The sequence below is a fragment of the Camarhynchus parvulus genome, chromosome 1A, assembly GCF_901933205.1.
Source record: "Camarhynchus parvulus chromosome 1A, STF_HiC, whole genome shotgun sequence".
In the NCBI taxonomy this organism is placed as follows: Eukaryota; Metazoa; Chordata; class Aves; order Passeriformes; family Thraupidae; genus Camarhynchus; species Camarhynchus parvulus.
In genome coordinates, this window is record NC_044586.1 from 42,777,574 (window position 1) to 42,799,126 (window position 21,553).

General features: G+C 38.2%; 1 protein-coding gene across 24 annotated transcripts in view; it reads right to left on the reverse strand.

Annotated features, from left to right (window-relative positions):
• Nucleotides 1-21,553, reverse strand: part of NRCAM (neuronal cell adhesion molecule) — a 145,634-nt gene that overhangs the window by 77,655 nt on the left and 46,426 nt on the right. For 21 of the 24 annotated variants that reach the window (XM_030960484.1, XM_030960481.1, XM_030960480.1 and 18 more), the window contains exon 3: nucleotides 3,117-3,226. The exons of 1 other annotated variant lie outside the window; for it this stretch is intronic. The gene's annotated coding sequence lies outside the window, so the exon portion shown is untranslated. The remainder of the gene's footprint in view (nucleotides 1-3,116; nucleotides 3,227-21,553) is intronic. 2 more of the 24 variants (XM_030960456.1, XM_030960455.1) reach the window with 1 other exon arrangement.

Genomic DNA, 21,553 nt, shown 5'->3' on the forward strand with positions numbered 1-21,553 from the left:
GGCTCAGTACTGGGGCTCATCCCGTTCAGGGCCTTTATCAGCGATCTGGACACAGGGATCAAGTGCACCCTCAGTGAGTTTGCAGGTGACACCAAGCTGGGTGGGAGCATTGATCTGCTGGAGGGCAGGAAGGCCCTGCAGAGCGATCTGGACAGGCTGGATCGATGGGCCAAGGCCAATTGCATGAGGTTCAACTAGGCCAAGTGCCAGGTCCTGCCCTTGGGTCACAACAATCCCAGGCAGCACTACAGGCTGGGGGAAGAGTGGCTGGAAAGGGGCCCAGTGGAAAAGGATCTGGGAGTTTTGGCCAGATCCTTTTGAACATGAGCCAGTGTGTGCCCAGGCGGCCAAGAAGGCCAATGGCACCTGGCCTGAATCAGCAATAGTGTGGCAGCAGCACCAGGGCAGCGATTGGTCCCCTCTACTCAGCACTGGTGAAGCTGTACTTTGAATCCTGTGCTCAATTTTGGGCCCCTAACTACAAGCAAGACATTGATGGGCTGGAGTGTATCCAGAGAAGGGCAATGAGGCTAATGAAGGGTCTGAGCACCGATCTGATGAGGAGGAGCTGAGGGAGATGGGGCTGTTTAGCCTGGAGAAAAGCAGGCTGAAGTAGAACCTTATGAAAGGAGGTTGTAACAAGGTAGAGGTTGGCCTCCTCACCCAAGGAACATGAGATAGGACAAGAGGAAATTGCCTTAAGTTGTGCCAGGGGAGGTTTAGATTGGATATTAGAAAAAATTTCTTCGCTGCAAGGGCAGTCAAGCACTGGAACAGGTTGCCCAGAGAAGTAGTTTAGTCACCATGCCTGGAGGTATTTAAAAGACGTGTACACGTGGCACTTTGGGACATAGTTTAATGGTGGACTTGACAGTGCTGGATGTGATGATCTTAGAGGTCTTTTCCAACCTAACCCATTCCGTGATACTATTATTCTGTAAAAATGAACATTTTCAGTTCACAGCAGGGTAAGTACCTTGGATCAAAGCTTTGGAAGCACAGAAGACATTTTGGATGAACCAGCATTGCACCTGTTATTACTTCTCCCCACAGTCTACTGTCATCCAGAAAGCTTTCCATTTATTACTATATTTTTCTTCTTGTTTAGAAGAAACTATGTGATTTTAGCCAGTTTTACTGACACTGACTATTAAACCACATCTTTCCAAACGGATAGACCCATATTGTTATGCTATTTTAACGGGAAGACTTCAAATAACAGATATAGTTTACTAGAATTCATATTTTTAGTATTTATCCTTCTTTTTGCCAGTGTTATTCAATTAAATCTGTGACTGGCTTCATCTGGTGTAATTAAATCTTGGTTTGATTAAGATGTGTTCTATTTTTGCTGCAGCTGATTCTGCTAACTTTCTGTTCTCCAGCCATTTTCTTGTATCTTCATTATCAAAGGCGAAGAAAAGAGAATTTATTCAAAAACATAAATGAACGTCTATTTTTATGCATTTCACATTTATGAAAATGTGAACAATTTCTCTGCTAATATGATGTTAAAGGATTAGTATGGCTTTTAAATGAATGTATTTTTTAGTTTAATATATCAAAAATAAAACCCGGCGGCTTAATTCTCACAATAAATCTTACATCTCTAATAGAGTTTCAAAACATCCTTAAAAACCTGAGACCTAAATGGGATGTGCTAACCTACATTTCCATGCTGTTGCTCTTTCATTTGAAATACATTTTATACATTAGAATTTTTTCAATTTCTCATTTAAAAGAATCAGAGAAGGCATTTAACACCACTGAAATAACGTTATTTCAGGTGCAATTTAAGCAAGCAGAATAGAACAAAGCAAGTAACTAGAGCCTGAGTATGCCTTTTTATAAAATCATTAATTTAAACCTTAAGGGTAAAAAAAGCTCATTTATTCACCAAGAAGTTAATCCAGCTTCTCCCCTAACTAGGAACATTTTTTTCTTTTTTTTTTTTGTATGTCTATGCTATTCATTAATGAAACAAAAAAAATCCACCCAGGACTTCAGATCTATTATGCAAGTAAACACTACATTTTGATGCAAAAATTTACATTGTTCACAGAATCATTTGAACTTCACATTCATATTACCACTGAGATAAAGGGAATTTCTTTCATATTGCCATGTTCACTACTATTTTCTTTGACCATTTTAAAACTAATTCATTCTTTACATCAAAATCTCAAATGCAAACAGCACACATTGCAAGAACAATATTTTTTTCTGTGTAAATTAAGCTCATCACAGTTCTGCACAGTCACACCAATGGATAAAAAAAGCTTTTTTCCATTAGAAGTACTCTCTCTCTCATATGAATACTATTCTAAGCATATATGATATCCTCCCACAAAATACTAAATATTGAATTACAGAAAAATTCTTCAAGGTGAAGGAAAAATAACATTGCAAGAGGAAAACACAATGCAAAATCCGAAAATAACAAAAAAAAATCTTGAAATTCTGTAATTAGTACTGCAAAAGCACTTCACTACACAACTTGTAAACCAGACTGTAAATTGGTACTTGTAGACTGATAAGCATATTATTTTATCCACAATAGAGAATGAGTACATTTAATGATTCAAAAATAAAAAGAGCTTATTTACATACATACATATATAATATTTGTATTACACACTGAGGCTTCCAAAGTAATACCTGCTTGTTATGACAGTATGTATAGGCAGAGAAACGAGGTAGCACTTAAATGAATTGAATTCCTCTTTCATGAAAAGGCACTGGTTTATAATTATGTATACATCTTCTTTCCAAACTACCATTTTTTCCTAAGCCAGGTTATTTGCTCATTTTCTAGACATACACAAAAAATAAAAATGTAATTTCTCTCCAATTACCCAGGTACACTAAGAGCAATTTCTCACAGCACAACTATTAAAAATGATTTCATTCAATTTTGCCAGCTCTAAACTTTTTTGTAGTTTTAACATCTAATGCACCTTTTTCATGCAAATGCAGTATCAAATATAAACATTTCAGAAAGAAAAACTCAAGAAACTATAACAGTGAAGGCATCTTAAAAGTGAAAATAAATCACTCCTCATTAACCTTGATTACTTCAAACACTTTGCTATGTTTTATAGTTTTAAAAAAATTACCTTACTCTTTGAGGCAATTTTCAGTCAATCCAGTCATAGTTAGAATAACAGTGCATCAAGGCAGCTTGTCAGTTAGACCCTTCTCCTTCACGCATCTTGAAATATTGATCCTTCAAAGAAAATACAAAGGACTGTTCACTCAACTCTCAAGCAACACCTGCAGGTAATACAGCCACATTAACATAACACTATTTTGGATTTCAGCACATAAAGAATGAAAAACTGCTATAAATCAACATTAAAGACCAAAATTATTTTCTCAGACATGCTAATTTGAATTGAGAGAGAAGCTGTTGTCCCAGGATTTTTAATTTTACATTAAATTGACTTACTGCTTATACACCAGAGAAACTGTAATTTAACTAAAACCAGAAAGTACTCTTTAATCTTTAATATATAATTAAATTTTGGTGGTTTTTCAATTTATCCAGAGATATAGTACCTCTAAAAACTGTGCTTTGTTGTATTCATTTTAATTTGGTCTGTAAGGACATGTAGAAACTACTGCACCATAGGGAAGAAAGTAATTTTTGATCTTCGATTCTTACATCTCTGAAACCAGCCTGGTTTGTAGTCTCACCTTTAACTTCCCTTCAGGCATTATTCCCTAGGGTTCCACAGCTTCAATTCCCAATTCAGATTTGCTCAAAAGAATAATGTGTCTCAAAGCAGTACTTCTGGAAATCAAAACATATGGAAATGGGGATGTCTTACTAAATTTTCCATATGATCTATGGGAAGAAGTTGAAACCTAAGGTAGGGCTCCTGGGAAACGCTTCACAGACCACGTGGACATAGCACAAACAAAAAGGCAGCTCTACCCACCAGGTAGGTTCCTGATGTTTATGAAGGTGCCGCCATATGAGCACACTACAGAACTGGTGGGCCTCCTTCCAAAAAGGAGCAAGAAATCAAGACAAGACGTTCCTTAGACAAGCAGTTGTGAATGGACTGCATCCCTCCTTCCCTAACCCTGATTTCTCCTAAGCACCATTCCTTCTAGAAGACAGAAAGGGGCTGCCTTTCTTTTCTTCACAAAACCTGTAAGCTAGCCAGCACCACCAGACTGATAGAAAAGCTATTCTCCACACTGCTGAGTGCAGCCATCTGTGACAAGAAAGGGTCATGGGAAATAAAGCCCATCATGGGAAAAAACCTCACCCAGACATTGAATAAGAAGAGGGTTTGAGACGTGGCTTTTCTTACAGTCAGAATAATAAAATAATAAATCAATAATACACTTGCACAGAAATCAGTTACAATAGCTAAGACTGGCTGGCAAATCTAGGCTGCAAAATCAGGGCAGCCCCTCTCCTAGTCCTCCTTCTTTCCTTACAGGAACTTGACTCAAGCTATTTCACTGCAATCATTTGAGAAGTAGTTCATCAGTTTCTAGCCTAAACAACAAGTTAAATTCATAACTATATTCTACAATTCAGTTAGGTTCAAATTTTCCAGGCAACATTTAACTTGAAATTAAAAGCTTCACTTCCTGTCAGAGTCATTTAAGGCAGTCAAATTTAAGACAGCAAATCAACTTTCATCTCTAAATGCATGAAAACAGTGTTTCTCATTCAAGACATATTAAAAAGTTCTAAGGATGGGGGTGGGGGGAATGCGTTGAGGTTTTCTACATTTGTGGGTTTGGTTGGGGTTTTCTTTCTTTTGTTGGGGTTTTGCACTGACTTTTATGCAGAAATGAATCAAATTTATGAAAGGGGTTATATCACGTTGTCTGCCTGTGCAGCAGTCACTAGACAGCAATGAGCAAAGAAACCATTGCAAGATTCCTCTTCCTGGAGGAAAATAGCAGAAAACAGACATCAACATATTTAGGGATTTTCAGCATATGAATACTTTTCCTATAAACCTGAATAGCAGAAAAAGGAAAAAATCTTTAACAATCATATCTTAAAGAGTTTTGGTTTTCTCACATTTGAAATGCGAATGGAACCCAAAGGCAACCAGGCTTTTTGTACCCCATATCATTGTTTTAAAAATGCGTACAACTTCTCACAGTGCATCACAGGGATCTCTGCTTACGTCGCATTTTTAACTTCACAACTCATTCTGTAACAGGAGCTGGTTTCTTTAAAAATTAGTCACTTGGAAGTATTGTCCATGAAATCATGGAGAAGGTAAAGATGAAATAAGATCTTTTCTCACTCTTCTTTAATCGTGATAGTGAGTTCTCAGCAAAAGGCTGGGTCCAACAGTTTAAATGAATTTTCACATATAATGCTTGCTGCTGGGTTGTTGCCAGGTAAGATAATAAATTTCTGCTTAATTAAACCACATTCCTTTTTTTCCCACAGCAGCTGACAATCTTGGCTATTTTCAATGCTGCAGGATGTATTCACATCAGTATATGCTGGGTAAAGTATGATACATCTTTTGTTTAATGTCAAAAACCAGTATTTCCAGATGTAAAATCAAGATTGGCATGACCAAGACTCTCTGAACTTCACACATAAGCTTTCTCACATATTTAATCAGAGAAAGTTTACCCTAAGTCATTATTCTGGTTTGGCAGAGATATTGAATGTCATGGGGAAAACAGAAAGAGGAAGGAAAGTCTCAAATATTTAAAATGGACAGAAGTGTAGTTAAACTATTGTTTTAACAAAATGAATCACTTCAGTGTATTTGAGTCAAGACACCTGCACCAAAAAAATCCCCCACTTCAAAAATCTGAGTTCAGAAAACAAATAAAATTAAACCTGAACTTGACTGCTGAGTCTATAAATGAACCCATCTATACAACTGGCTTTGCTACTATAAAAGCATTAAGGGCCAGGTTAGAAAAGTAGTTTCCTCTTTATTTGCCAGCAACCATTGTAATCTCTTGATCACTGAAGTACTTTATCAGAAGGTACTTTTCAGTACTTAAATCTTTCACATACCCTAAACAACTCCCGGTATGAAAAAAGGAAGCTTCACAGAGACTTGAACAATGACTTTTCTTCTTTGGGTGGCTGGGTGGAGTCACAGAATTACGTAGGGAAGTTATTTCCACAAATTTAAACAGAACCTTTGTGTGTGTGTGTGTGTGAAGGGGCTGGAATTAGGGCCACACATTCACTGGCTATACTCCCTTCTATTTGCAACAACAGACAACAGTGTTTTCTCCAGCATTTCCTTTTACTTAAATGAAAAAGTTGGTACTTTAAAGGGTGGATTTTCCCACTAGACTTGCTCTGATCTAAAGAGAAGCAGCTGTCAAGAAGACACGAAGAGGTCCTGAGCTCTTCTGCTCCTCATGGCAAGCTCCTGCCCTCTCCTCTCACATTTAAGAATTGTTGCTTCCCAAGAGAGCTATGTCAGCTTATTGATCCAAGAGACAGCAAACCTCTGCAAGAAAAGATTAGGTTTTGACATGACAGGGATTTCCTCAAAGCAACTACCTCTTTGGGATAACAGCCTGAAATTAAACAAGGTAAAGCAGCATGTGAAACTGTATCCCCAGCCCAAGTCCTCATGGATGTGAGGTGAATGTAATACTGACATATTCCTATCGCTCACTACTGACTCTGTTCCTTCCTACATAAGCATTGGCAAGGAATACTCTGCAAAGACAAGGACAATTCCTTCTAAAGTAGAGCCAAACATCTGAAACCAGATATGTAATATAAATTAAAAAAATCAATTAAAGATCCTAGTATCTCTGACTTAATCCATTTGACTCAGTGAACAGTGAGTCAGTAACATCCACTGATTTTTCAAATCACTACCAAGTACATAAAAGTTAAAATATGCTCCTCAAAGACAGCCTCCCAAATAGGCTTTCTTTTCACCTATTTTGCTATGGCAAGAACTTCTCAGAATTGCAGACTTACTGCTTTTCCCAAGGAATTCTGTCACAGTCTTCAAATTTTGTTTATGCTTGCCTTTTTCATTCAGACTAATTCAGTATTTTGAACTGTTGATTATTCTGAATGACTTTCATTCAGACATTCTTTTCCATGACCTTCAGCAAGGACACAGTTTCTCCAGTGTCTGGGATTCACAGCCATACTTTCCTTTTAAACTGCTTTTCACTGTAGCATCCCATTTCCTTCCAGATTGTGAAACTTTCAGGTTTCAAATACATTCAACTGCTGGATGCCACAAACAATCCTACAGTACTCCTAACATGAAAAATCCTGCACTAAAATTTCTACCTCATAGAAAATTGACTTCAGTTGTAACAATTCGGCTAAAAAGAGCACTAACTTGGACTGAGTTCTACTTTATTTATATCATTTCACATGCACAGAATTGTACCACCCTCAGCAGAATTTCTTCCAAAGAACACAGGGAAGAAGAAAACAGAATTGGAGCTCCTGCCTTCACATAATTCCTGTGACATGTCTGTATCACAACAGCAGAGCAGTCCATGAAGTCCATACTGATCTTTCTCTCACCAGGTCTCAGACATTTTTCATAAGATGTCATAAATTTCACTGTACGTTTTTATTAAAAAACACTGACCTTTTTTTCCCGTCTTTATGATTCAAAGCATGTCTTTGTATTTCTTTCTAATGAGTTGCAGCATTGCTCCTAGTGTAGGCTGTTAGATATGTGAATTTTTAATTCTGAAGAGAAGCAATATATTCTGCAGACTCTATAAGTCATGTAAAAAGGAATGTCAAGACTTTATTGGATTTCCCTGACTGAGTTTTATATCCACCAACCTTTTAAATCGTACTTGAATAAATGAGTGTATTTGGTTTATCGGCAATAAAATAATTCAAGAAAGTGTAGGCAACTACCATACACCAATGTATGCAGTTTCCTGCAAAATAATTCTAACATAGTATCATCCTTCACATATATTTAACAGAATGTATTTTATAAATAGCATAAATTTTGTATCTGAAGGCTTTTATTTCTAAAGATAGGAAAATTATGAATAAGACACTCAATCATATCTGAGAAGCTGTGGCAGCCCAGTTAAGTTCCCACTGACTGGAAAGGAGGAGATATAACCCTCATTTTTACTAAAGGAAACAAAGGAAAACCCAGGGAACCACAGGCCAGTCAGTCTCACCTCAGTGCTTGGCAAGATCATGGAGAGCAGAATCTCCAGGAAAGAATACTGAGACACAGGGATGGTAAGGAGGCAATTGGTGACAGTCAACATGGTTTCACTAAGAGAAAACTGCCTCACAAACAATAGGATCACAGCATCAATAAATAAGGGAAGAGCAACTGACATAATCTCCTTGGATTTTGTGAAGCATTTGACACTGTCCTTGCACTGTCCTGCATCCTTGTCCCTAAACTGGAGACAAATGGATTTGATGGATGGACCACTCCGTGGATAAGGAATTGGCTGGATGGCCACATTCAGGCAGTTGTGGTCAATGACTCGATAACCTAATGAGACCAGTGACAAGTGGTATACCTCAGGGGACCAGGACTGTGTCACATCTTCATCAGTGACACAGAAACTGCCATCCAGTGCATCTCAGCAGGTTTGCTGGTGACACCAAGCTGTGTGGTGTGGTCAACTGCGGCATTCACATTTTCTGGAAAAATCCTGGGCAAAGGGATTTTTCCAGAAAATGTGAATGTCACAGTCAACATGCTGGAGGGAAGGAATGATACCCAGAAGGACCTTCACAGGATTGAGGGGTGAGTCTGTGCAAACCTCATGAAGTTTCACAAGGCCAAATGCAAGGCCCTGGGTCAGGGCAACCCCAAGCACAAGTACAGGCTGGGCAGATAACAGACTGAGCAGGCCTGAAGAGAAGGTCTTGGGTTGAGAAGCTCCACATGACCTGGCAATGGGTACTTGCAGCCCAGAAAGCCAAACATGTCCTGGGCTGCAGGAAAGCAGCGTGGGCAGCAGGGCAAGGGAAGTGACTGCTTCCCTATTGGGAAGCAATTACTCTGCCCTCATGAGACCCCTCCTGGAGTGCTACATGCAGGTCTGGCATCTCCAACACAACATAGATGTGTCTCTATTGGAACAAGTCCAGAGGATGGTAACTAAGATGATCAGAGGGCTGGAGCACGTCTCCTATGAAGACAGGCTGAGAGAATTGGGATTGTTCAACCTGAAGAGAAGTCTCCAGGGAGACTTACAAGTTCCCCTAAAGGGGCATAAAAGAAAGCTGGAGAGGAACTCTATAAGTGCAAGTATTGACAGGACAAGGGGGAGTGACTTTAAACTGGAAGAAGGTAGGTTTATATTGGATATTAGGAAGCTATTCTTTACTGTGAAGATGGTGAAGCACTGGAACAGGTTGCCCAGAGAAAGTGTGCATGTCCCATCCATTAAGTGTTCAGGGAGAGGCTGGATGGGGCTTTGAGCAACCAGGTCTAGTGTAAAGTGTCCCTGCACATGGACCTTTCCAACCCAAACCATTCTATTTTTCTATAAAAATTATGGTGTAAGTGATAAAGTTACTAACATAATATACTTACAAAATTAATAAGTGTGTGTATATATATACATATGCACACATACACATATGAAAATAATATTTAGTCTGCCCTGTCACTAATTAGAGCTATATTTCTCAACATAATGAGAATTTGTTGCTCTGATGAGTACACTTTAAAAAAAACACTCTGATTGCAATTTCTGTGCTCACTGAATCTTAAATACTTCTGGCACAACACAGCTTTTCCATTTGCACACTAGTTTGCGAATTATATCATTGTTACCCAATAGTCAAGTCAGCTATTGAAAAGGAATATGAAAAATTGTATTTAAGATATTTATGGAAAAGGGGTGCAAACAAAGACAGATAATTGACAGAAAATTTGTTAGGTTAATATAATATTCTGGAAAGTGAAAAAGAGGGAGAATTAACCCAACATTTTCCATTAAAACTCATTGAGATAATATCAGAATTTAAAATCCATTTTTGTCAAATAACTAAACTGTGTGCCATGTTAAAGAAAAGCTAATAGGAGAATAAAGATTTGCAGAAGGTTCTGGCTACTAATTTGATTTCAACTGTTGGTGTCCTTTTAGAAAGAAAAAAAAAGAAAAAAGGAACTTTCAAAACACTGTCAATAAAGTAAAAGAAGACAAATACTGCTTTTGACATGAAATGCTGGCCAAGAGGCATCCCACTGTGTAGGTTATTCCAAAAAGGAGACTATTAAAACACATTTAATTCATCTATGAGAGTCCAATGTGACATTCTTCCAAAAATTAATCTAGTGGTATTTTTGTGCTCAAACTTCATGGTGTTTTCAGGCAGAACCCTGGTGGAGCAGCTCACTGCCTCTACTTTGCCCAGGCCACTGACACTTTTCAGGTTCTGTTTAAGTTTCTTCCTCTCTTTCAGCATTGTCAGTGAGAACACACATGCCAGCTGTCATCTTTTCAAATCTGTAGGAATCCTTTATTTGTTTGGAAGTTCCTCTGTGGAGAAACGGACAAATGTTTCTGAGTGGAAAAGCATTTAGCTCAGTTTAGCTCTGTCAAGACAAACAGCAGTAGCTAAGTCAGTCTATCAGCATCAGGAAGCTCTCTCATAACAATAAATAACCATTTATTTTGTTCTCTAAAGGTAGACAGGTACTTTAGACATGAAAAAAAGGACCACATGAGTTATTAACAATAATAGAAGGATGTCAGTGGGCACAAGAACTTTCGCAGGAAGTCTTCTACTAAGCTAGTTGTAGGGTTAAAGGTGCTGTACTCAGAAATTCCAAATTAATTTACACATGATCTTACTGACTACAGAATGCAATGAAAAGCCTGTTAACCTTTCTTGATGAAAGAAAGCACACTCTTTTGTACAGAGGTACTGGCAGTGACAGACAGTAGGTAGAGCCTCTCCTTTCGCCACTTGACAGAGTGCAGTGCAGTAGGTAGACACAAAAGAGGCTTGCTACTGTTCCCAGAGTCTGCCCATCCTTTTTTCTACACTGTCATGATTTGCTTTAAAGGAATTACAAAACAAAAGCTTTTTGTGAGTAATTAATGGATTAATTTTTTTTTTCTATTTTGCCAGGCAGAATATTCAATTTCTTCTGTTATCTTGCCACTAGATTAGGTCAGTATTTTCCTTACAAAACTTGAGTACGAATTTTAACATGATAAGGATATATAATTTCAAAACAATTTTTTCATTTTTAATTCATGTCTGCTTTGGTGGCATTTCAAAAACTAATGAATATACAGACAGATGACTAGATGACAGATTTCAAAGAACTGTTTTTGCTTTCTGTGGCTAAACATTTGACCGTTTTCTTGCAGAAATGTGTTTCCTGAATAACACTTCAGAGAAATTCAACAAAAATAAAAAGAATTTATACTCAAAAGCTGTAAAAGCCAAAACCACATGAACTGTAATTATTTTAGAATCTAAGTGGCCATCAACTTTTGTATATCCCAGTCTTTATTGTTTTGTTCTAGAACTGTACACTGTCATTATCTATTCTTTCAGCAGTATTAAAAGGCTTTACAAACTGCTGATACTCAGTCATTTACACTCTGGTGAAGCCAGAGAGCTTTAAAACATTATCAGACCACATCACATATCAAAAGACACTTAGCTTCTGCAAAAGAGGGTTCCTGATGCCAGACAGATTACACTATTGAGCTGTTACAGTACTCAGATCTGCTAATTTTTAGAAGGCCCACGAGAGTTCATGAATCCCAAAACAAAACCAAAAGCCTCTGTGGGATACATGAGATTATGTTTTCCTCAGCATGCATTATTTAACAATGTTTCTGCTTTGCATTCCACAAATCCCATATAGATTAACCATTTTTAAAAAGCCTGAAAATGTAGATGCTCCACAGATGCTTTTGTAATGTAACAGTTTTTCTGTTTCACAAAAGACTTACAAGTGTTGCAGAAAAAGGCATAACTGGAGAATTTTCATATCACTAATATTAGACTTCACCTTTTGCAACAGAGGGAATGCAATCCCTGGTGTTTAATTAAAAGTCTGAAATCACCTACTACTTTGTACTATTCTAATACTGATCCCAAGTGAATGCCAAGTTATACTGTAAGCACTTTCCCCTCTGATGATAGTGCCCACACAGCTACATTATAGGGTCAATGAGATTTTACCTCAGTTCTGTTGAAACCTGAGGTCCTTCTTCTTGCCACTGCCTAACAAGTTTAGGGCCAGAATTTTCAGTTTTCTATTCTGAGATGTACACATGATAAGAAAGCTTAATAGGAAAAGTCAAACCCATGCAAAGCACTAAAAGGAATTAATTCACTGCTCTGCAATGTTCAGCCATCCCCAGGAGGGCAGGGTCCCACCATATGTAATGGTTACTAGGGAAAACAAACACCATCATTCCAAATATTCCCCCCCCTTCCTCCCTCTGCATATACTGAGCATGGTGTCACATGGAATCTCCCTTTGGTCAGCTGAGGACACCTGTCCTGGCTGTGTCTCCTCCCAACCTCCCATGCAGTTCTAATTTCCTGGCAGAACAAGAAGCAGAAAAAGCCTTGGGTCTGTGTAAGTCCCGCTCAACAGTAACAAAAACATCTCTATAGTACCATCACTGCATTCAGCACAAATCCAAAAGACAGCCCCATACCATCTCTGTGAAAAAAATGAACTCTCTCCAAGCCAAAATCAGAACACAATGTGTCACAGAAAGCTTTCGACATCCCATCATGGCCACTCTCCTTTCAAATTAATTACACTGAAAAAAGCATAGTCACCTTTGTATGGATCTTCCTACTTGTGTGGACTAGAACAGATGAAAAGAGCTCCAAGAAATCAACTAGAGAAGTAAATCAAATATTCTGAACCTAATTCTATCAGTTTTCCTATATCACCAGGAATGCAACCTCATCACAGACACCCAAAGGTAATGAATAGCATCCTAACTTAGTAATGTCAATAGGAATTCTACTACTAAGATCAATTAGACATGAATGCATCCAAAACAAATAAGGGTATCACCTGGATGAATACAAGTAACAAAGGAGCTACATAGCCTGGTAAAAAATGGGCTCCTCCTGGAGATAAAATGAAGGTGTGCTGAACCAATGTGATTTAAATTTAGGAGTGGAGTAGAGGTCAAGTAATCAGCTTTCCTGAGGTCTGTGAGAAGAAAGCAGGGCGCAACAGAGTGCCTGAGATCAAAGGTGCTGTGCCAACCATATCTCACAGAAGCTACTGTCAGACACAGCATGTCACAGGCAGTCATTGTACCAAGCAGACAAGGATGGTAACTGCACACACAACAGAGATAACTGCTGACACCTGCCAAGGGGCAGTGCACACACAACATATTGCCCTGCAGCCTGTTTGGGCCCTAAGCCTGTGCTCTTTGTAACCTTTCTCTCACAGGCTCACTTCTTGTACAATACCTGTTCTTAAAGCTCTCACGAAGGCAAGACCAACAGTGGAGCCCTCCACTGAACAACAGGTGCAGGAGAAGAGCTGAACATTTCCAGGAGAAGATGTGCAACTGCAAGAACAATCATGGGTGCAGGAACATTTGCTGCTACAATTTGCAACTCGGTGTTCATGTGTTTGTTTATTTGTACTTTTCCAGAGAAGAAAACCTTGTTCTTGACTGGTTAGGTCTTTCAATGCTGGACCCTATGGAACTCAGGGATATGTAACAACTTGACAATGAACAAGCTAAGAAGATTAAATACTGTATACACAAGACACAAGATCCTACTTGACCACCTTGGACCAAACCCAGAAACAACAAACACAGGTTTTCAAGCCCTGAACACCATAAGAAGAGTAAGTCACATTGCTGGTTTGGGCATCTATGTCCCCTATTATACTGAACACAAAAGACATATTTTTGCATAGTATTCAAACAGCTACTTATCTCGGTGAGGAACTACCTACTTAGACAACAGAAACTAATGGAAGTTGTTGAGTTCTTTTTCCTGAGTTTAAAATACTATTGTATCAGCATAGAACTAGAAAAGAGAACTGCAAACCTTTTGTGCAGTGATGAGAACATATAATGACTTTGAATATGGAAAAGGGATGCAGCAACACTTTGCATAGTAGTGTGGTAGAATCACACCAATAATCATAGAATATGCTGAGTTGAAAGGCACCATCAAGTCCAACTCCTGGCCTTGCACAGGACAGTCCCAAGAATCCCACAATGTGCCTGGAAGTGTTTTTTAAATGCTTCTTGAGCTCTGACAGGCTGGTGCTGTGACCACCTCCATAGGGAGCCTGTCCCAGTGCTCATGTAGCTACAGAGTAGGAGGAAACCTGTATAGTAGGCCTTCAGCATTTCATGTTTAAGCTAGCAAAAGGCCCTAAACACGAGACTCTGAGGAGTTTCTATTATTCCATAAACTGGGACTCTGCATTCAAGAAAAACCTAACTGCTTGTATGAAGTACAGCAAAGAAGTATTAGTAATAAGGAATACACTGTGTGTCAAACTCCAGGTATGGTCTTGTGTAGGGCTGCCCTCTAATAGGAACCTCTGATACATCAACTTCTGTTTTGCAGAAGCTGTTCATGGTCTTTATGGTGCTCTGTCCCACTTGCTAAAGGGCAGACTGTGTTACAAGGTGCTTGTGAGAAGAATAAAACTAAGAATTCTTCTTGGACCTTTAAATGAAACAATTACAGCAATGAAAACAGTTACAGCAATGAAAATTACCTTGTATCAATGACAAATCCTCCTGAAACTTCACACAGGTTGTCTGCACAAGTTTTGGAATAGCAGTATGAAGAATCAACTCTCAAAATCCTCATCATAATGTACTTTGATACCAGCAAATAAGCATTAAACACCTTGGAAGAACTACTTTGGTTTTAAAAAGAACAGGCATGGATCCAATTTCCTTATAGTTTAGGCATAAGCTATTCATCACTTTCCTGCATTGATTCCAAAAAGGAGCCAAAAAATGCTCCATCAGCTTTTCTTGTCTTGTGTTAATTTTCAACTGCCTAAACAAAGGATACTTCTGTAGTGAGCAAATTGGTTTTACAAAACCTTCAGATTAAAAGCTTACTTATAAACTAAGTTAAAAGCTGATAGCAGCATTCATGTGAAAATACAGAGAATCCCAATTATATCTTACACCAGGTAGTGTTCTGTGGGAACTGTGTAAGGAAATAAACAAGATTCAAATGTTAATGTAGACAAATAACTCTTTTATGGTTCCCATTAAATCCCACAACCACTTTAATATCTGCAGGCTGCATTAATATTTTGTGTCTTTCCAGCATTTTATATCAACTAATATAATTCATGAATATATCAATTTTCCACATTGCTGAACCACTTCATTGTTCTGGAAAGGATCCCAGAGGCCCAAAACCCACAAACTACTGTCTACTCTTTCAACAGCAAACACCCTACTACCTGAATCAATGAGACATGGAGAAGTATTCTGGAAAAAAAAAGTTAAAATAAATGGTAGGAAACGTAATCCATTTTATTTGCATGAACTGAAGCTGGCAAATTCTTCAGGGCTCCACAAGCAGCCCAAGGCAACTAATACTGTTTGGATGAATGGCTGCTTTATGCCATTCCACACCATCATTCAATATATGGTTCTACTTCATAACTTTTACAACTACTTGCACGACACTAATGGGTGGAAGCAGATCATCCTAGATGTGAAGGATTCAATGCCTTCCAAACCTGTGTGGCCTGAGAGCTGCTGGAGAAATCTGTCTGAACACACCTGAGCTAGTAGAAAGACCTGACAGCCAGCAGTAGGTTATCTAATATATACCTAGAGGGTTTAAATCTTCTTGCAACATTTTTATCTTTTCTTTGGCTGAAAAACATCCACTCCTGCCAGCCAAAGATCCATTTCCCTTTGAAGTACTTCCTAGGAATTTAATTGCCCAGTAAATTGCCAACAAAACTTCCAAGGCATAGATCAGCCCTGAGAGACTCCTGGGAAACAGCCTGAAATTCATCTTTCCACAGTCAGCAGGGAGGGCAGAGTTGCCCTTCAGTCACAAAAATCAATATTTGACTGGATGGAATTTACTGAGCTAAATACAGCCGTATACAGGAGGCAGAAGCTCTCACCATTCTCAGTGGAATCTGCCATTCCACTGGAACAATACTTTTGAGAGCTGGGATGTTCATATCATTAGTATCTAACTACATCGGCAATACAACTAAAGCTTTTCCTGCTTGAATATGTGTCTTCTTAGAAATTTAAACTTCTGCAGTTATTCAGCCCCCTTATACAATTCTTCCATTCTTGGCAGGTCAATAGTGAAACAAAAATACTCTCTCACAAGACAGAAAATATGGAGGTTAAATGAGAATCATTTATTTTAAAAGAAAATGCCAAATAACTTCAGCAAAAATCCTAAAAGTGCTGACTTAATTTCACAATACTATAAATTATATAACTCATGCAGTTCTGGAAACTCTGTTATCTGTCAGGAAAATGTAAACTGAGGTACCACTGAGATGCCTAGCATTGAATGAATTATATATGAATTATATAATATTAGGGTTTGTTGTTTGGAAACAAGTCCTCTACAAAAAAAAAAAAACAAACAAGGGCTTATGCTAGACTATATGCTGTTAATCACACATTTTAAATTAATATCTTAGTGAATATTCTTTAAATTTTCAATTCAGAAAAATCAAGACTTTTACACATAAGATACTCAGGCCTGCTAATGGTGCTGGAATACACCATCATGAAGGGTTAACTTTAATGGCATTATTTCAGTTTTAATTTAAAAAAAAAGTCTTAAGAATCATAGTGAAGCTAAATTGTTATTATAAGCTTGGTCTGACCTGCTTGCAGAAGCACATGTGATGCATATTTGGACTGCACCAACAGTGCTCCCTCTGTTCACAACAACAAGCCAGAGATACTAGAGGTGCTCCTCCTCTGTCCCTGCTGAGCTTCTGAATTGCAAATAGGCCAAATTCCTCTACTGAAGAGGCAAAGAGCCTCATGGAAAACTGTCCTGAGGTCAGGCCCCAGTCTCATCCTCCTCTGAAGACAATAGGGGTCACTGAGAAATTAATGCTGGGTGACATACACACAGTGTCCTGTTGGGAGCAGTGAGGGGCATAAAGAATAAATGGAGCTTCTACCTGGCTACTCTGAACAATTTTGCAAGTTTCAGAAGATTGTTCAGTTTACTCAAAAGACACTGAGGCTCTGAAATCATAAGCAATTCTGATCCCAGTGAAGGGACTGGTATTTTTTCTTAAAGATTGATCAGCAAAACACAGTTCAGAATTTGAAGACTGCAGCAAAATCATGATTAAAGCCCATTCAGTGGAGCAATTACTATTGTTTTCAGCAGTAAATTACTTTCTATCCATTCTGTGCCTTTCCCTGGTGCTACTATACGGTTCTGATACAGGAGAACTAACTGACATAGAAATGTATTGGGAAATTAGGAGAAGAGAAAAATTAGTTACAACACAATACTTGCATTATTCATTCTATCTAAAGCACAGATCTAGATTTGCTAGCATATTACATTTTTAGAAATAAATCCACACATTCCAGATACCTCTACATGTACTACCAATCTGTAACATTGGTAACACGAACATCTTGTTGCAGAAATTAACACGTAGCTAAATCAATAACACACAAATGACTTTGCTGTCTTAACACTTTTAGTACATTAATTCCTTGGTAGAAATAGTACAAAATTCAAATGAAGATCTACATTGTATCAGTAATTTAAATATTCACATACCTTTAGACATAATACAGTCCTGCTGCAAAACACTAGAAGAATATTCAGATAATTAAAGGGTCACTTAGACCCTGCAAAACAACATCAGCCTTCAGCAAAGGCTGAAGCCTTCCAGATATTAAAATGCACAACATTTTCCGCCTTCATTACATCCATTACATTTGTCTGATGCATAAATCTGTACAGATTATCCCATAATATTTTGTATGCTGATTATATTTTCTAACTCTTCTATAAATTTATGATAAAAACAAAAACTGTGTCTTTTTCCTTTATTATAGACAGTAATAAAAATAGTGATTTAAACTCAACAGTGATTTAAAAAACAATTTATCCCTCTCTATATTGAACTGTTACCTTTGTCCTTTATGTTTTGCTGTAATCCCTTCCAGTGGTATTTTCCTAAATGATTTTGTAAGCTCATCTTTTGCATCATACAGTATCAGTCTCCAAATTGTGTCAGATTTATAAAATTTACTGTTTCAATACTTCTATTTTCCCTCCATGCTTCTTTATAAAACAAAGATACACCCAAGCTATTGAAGCATTAACTAAACAAGAACTAGATGTAATCTAGAAGTTGTTCTGTAATTAAAGTATAATCAGCTACAGAGTACTGTCAGTAATATCAGTACTGTCAACTTGGGAAACTTGCAACTTGCTTTTGGTTCTCTTTCTAACTAGTGACACACTCAGAAAATGTTTGATTGTATATTTAGAAGTTTATAACAGACTTAATAACATTTAAAATGCTTTTAATTGCTGCTGTTAGTGATCCAGAACGTTTCAAACAAATAAAACTTGGTTTAATGTTTCTTTTATTTTCTTTACCATCCCTCCCCTTTTAACATTATGCTAAAAAAAAAAAGTTATAAAATGTTTCTTTGTGGCATCAATGGTTGCATGCACAGTTACCACAGAAACAGACTCAAATTCGCAGTGATGTAGGAGTATCACTTTTATCCCACAGAAGTCATCACCCAAAGTTCTTGTAAAATTAGCATGCATCTGTGGCTGAGAAACTCAGGAAACTCACAACTTACACACTGTTCTTTTTTAGTATCTTGAAAAAACACATAGCAAGACACCTAAAAAGGAACAAGTGATTAAAGAGGTCCACTTAATTTAATCTATATGAGGTGAGAAAAAAAGCTGGGCAAAACCAGATGGTTTATATGAACACCAAAATTATCCTAGACACCATATACTTACTACATTTGGGCAGGCTTCAGTAGAACTAGAGTGGCTGTGATCCCTACATGAGTTACAGCTACTTCTGTTTAAACTTTTTTTTAGCTGTAAACACATTTATGAAACATACCAGTTTATTAACAATAAATGAAAGCCTTGTGAGGTATTTTTTAACATGTATAAATTCCAAAAATCAAAATAGAATAGATCTCTCTCTAGACCCTTCCATTTTCCAATCTGTTAAAAATGTCTCCGACTTCTAGGGATAATTTCTGTAAAATGCTTACATTTTGATTCTTGAATACAAAGCTCCCTTCATCCTTTCTTTGCTGATGTTAGGAAACTACAGATTATCAAAATATGCTTCTCTTTTCCAGACAATTTCTCCTATCAAGTTTCTTAAATTTAACTAGATGATATGCCAGCCTTGTTAGCATGAGGGCGTTTTTCACAATAAAATTTTATGAGGTATAATGTAAACTTGAAAAATTGTACTTCTGTTGTTATAAACAATTCCTCTGACTCCTACCAATCAAAAGCACCCTTTCTTCAGTCTATCTTAAACAGCTGTGAAATGCCATGTCAAGCCTTTTCTTCTCTTTATTTTCCACTTCTGTCAGCAGGTATTTTTATTAGTAAGGACAATGAGGAACATAAACAGTTGCTGTATAAACAGTGTTGACAGTAGCTACCTAGCTGACTTCAAACCACTTAAGAGTATTTTCAAACTTGACTATGTTTAAATAACTCTCTTCACACTTTTAAATATACGCCAATGAAAAAGCATTACTTTAGAAATACACATTCAAGTCAGCCAAAGCAAAAGTGAGAATATTGTTTTAAACAAACCTTGAACAGGGGAAACACTGATTTCCTGGAACCACCCTGCCAGCAGCACCTGCTGGGACTGAGACACTCTGAGAGAACAAACCAGCTAATGGCAGGCTCTGAGTGACAGCAGAGCAGCAGATGTTGTTTATACTGACTTTTGCAAGGCTTTTGACATGGTCTCCCATAAATTCCCCATAGACAACTGATAAAGTACAGACTACAGAAATGGACAGTGAGATAGACTGAACTGCTGGGCTCAAAGGGTTGTGATCAGCATGAAGTCTAGCTAAAGAAAAGTCTGCTGGTGTACTCCAGGGATCAGTACTAGGGCCAGTTCCATTTATCTAGCTCATTAATGACCTGGATGATGGGATACAGTGTGCTCTCAGCAAGTTTCCTGATGACACCGACTGGGAAGAGCAGCTCACAGACCAGCTGGTTGCTCTCAGAGGGATCTTGAAAAGCTCAGCCATAAACCAACAGGAATTTTATGATGTCCAACAAAGGGAAGTAGAAAGTCCTGCACCTAGGGAGAAACAACCCCAAGAAACAGAACAGGAAGAGGGATGATCAGCTGGAAAGACACTTTGCAGAAAAACACCTGGGGGTCCTCATGGGCTCCAAGCAAGACCATAAGCCAGCAGGGTACCCTTGCAGCACGGAAGGTCAAAAGCATCTTGTGCTGCATTAAGAAAATATGTTGTCAGCAGGTCGGGATCAAGATCATTCTGCTCCACTCAGCACTGCTGAGACATGCCTGAAGGGCTGTGTCCACTCATGGGCTGCCCAGTAAAAGCAAACATAAACATCCCAGAATGCAGTAGGGTAGGACTGCCAAGATGATTAAGGGATTGGAGCATCTGACATGGTGAGCCTGAAAACACTGAGACTCCAGCCTGGAGAAGACTGCAAGGGATCTTATCAACATGTATAAATACCTCAGGGGGACAGGGGTAAACAACACTTCTCAGTGGTGCCCAGCAACAAGGTAAAAGGCAATAGCCACAAACTAAAACAGATGAAATTCCACCTAAAAAAAATAAAGCCCTTTTCTGCTCTATGGTTGTTCAACAGCTGTCCAAGCAGCAATCTGCTTTACTTGATCAGGGCAGATGTTGGACAAGACAACCTCCAGACACCCTTTCTGACCAGGTATCCTATGGTTCTTTGTGGAAGAGACAAAAGGAAGGCAAACACATCTAAGTATTATAGACTATGGGCTTAATGTCAGTTGTTTTCTATGCACACACCAAGCCTTCAATAAGAAAAAACAGTTGTCTGTGCCTGACTTCATTATATGAAGGCAAGTTGTTTATTTGACTCAGGAGAAGCCTCATCGTGCAAACACAACAAAATAAGTTCTTTTTCCCTCACATACTTTTTCTGATGCCCAAGCCCATATAAACAGTATGAGAACCATCTAACACAGAGATTAAGGCAATGCATTTGTCATTACCAGTCAAATTATTCACCTTATCGTCTACTGAAATGTCCATTTGTATCAGCAAACTTCCATCACTGTAATGAATTTCTATGTGTCTCCTCCAGCAATTACTCAAGCAGTAAAGCTAGTTTAACCAAAGCAGGGCAATGGGAAATCATCCTTCTCCTTTGATAAAGCCTTTTCTCTCACATCAAAGTATTGGCACTTTTGTTTCACAACTGTAGGAAAAATGAGAGGAACCAAGAGAACGTCACAGAGGAAAGCTAGAACATCTCATTCATGAAGAGCAGGCACCTGTGCACTGACCCAATTAGGCATTCAAACACTTGTCACTTTGGAGCTGGCTGGTTGTC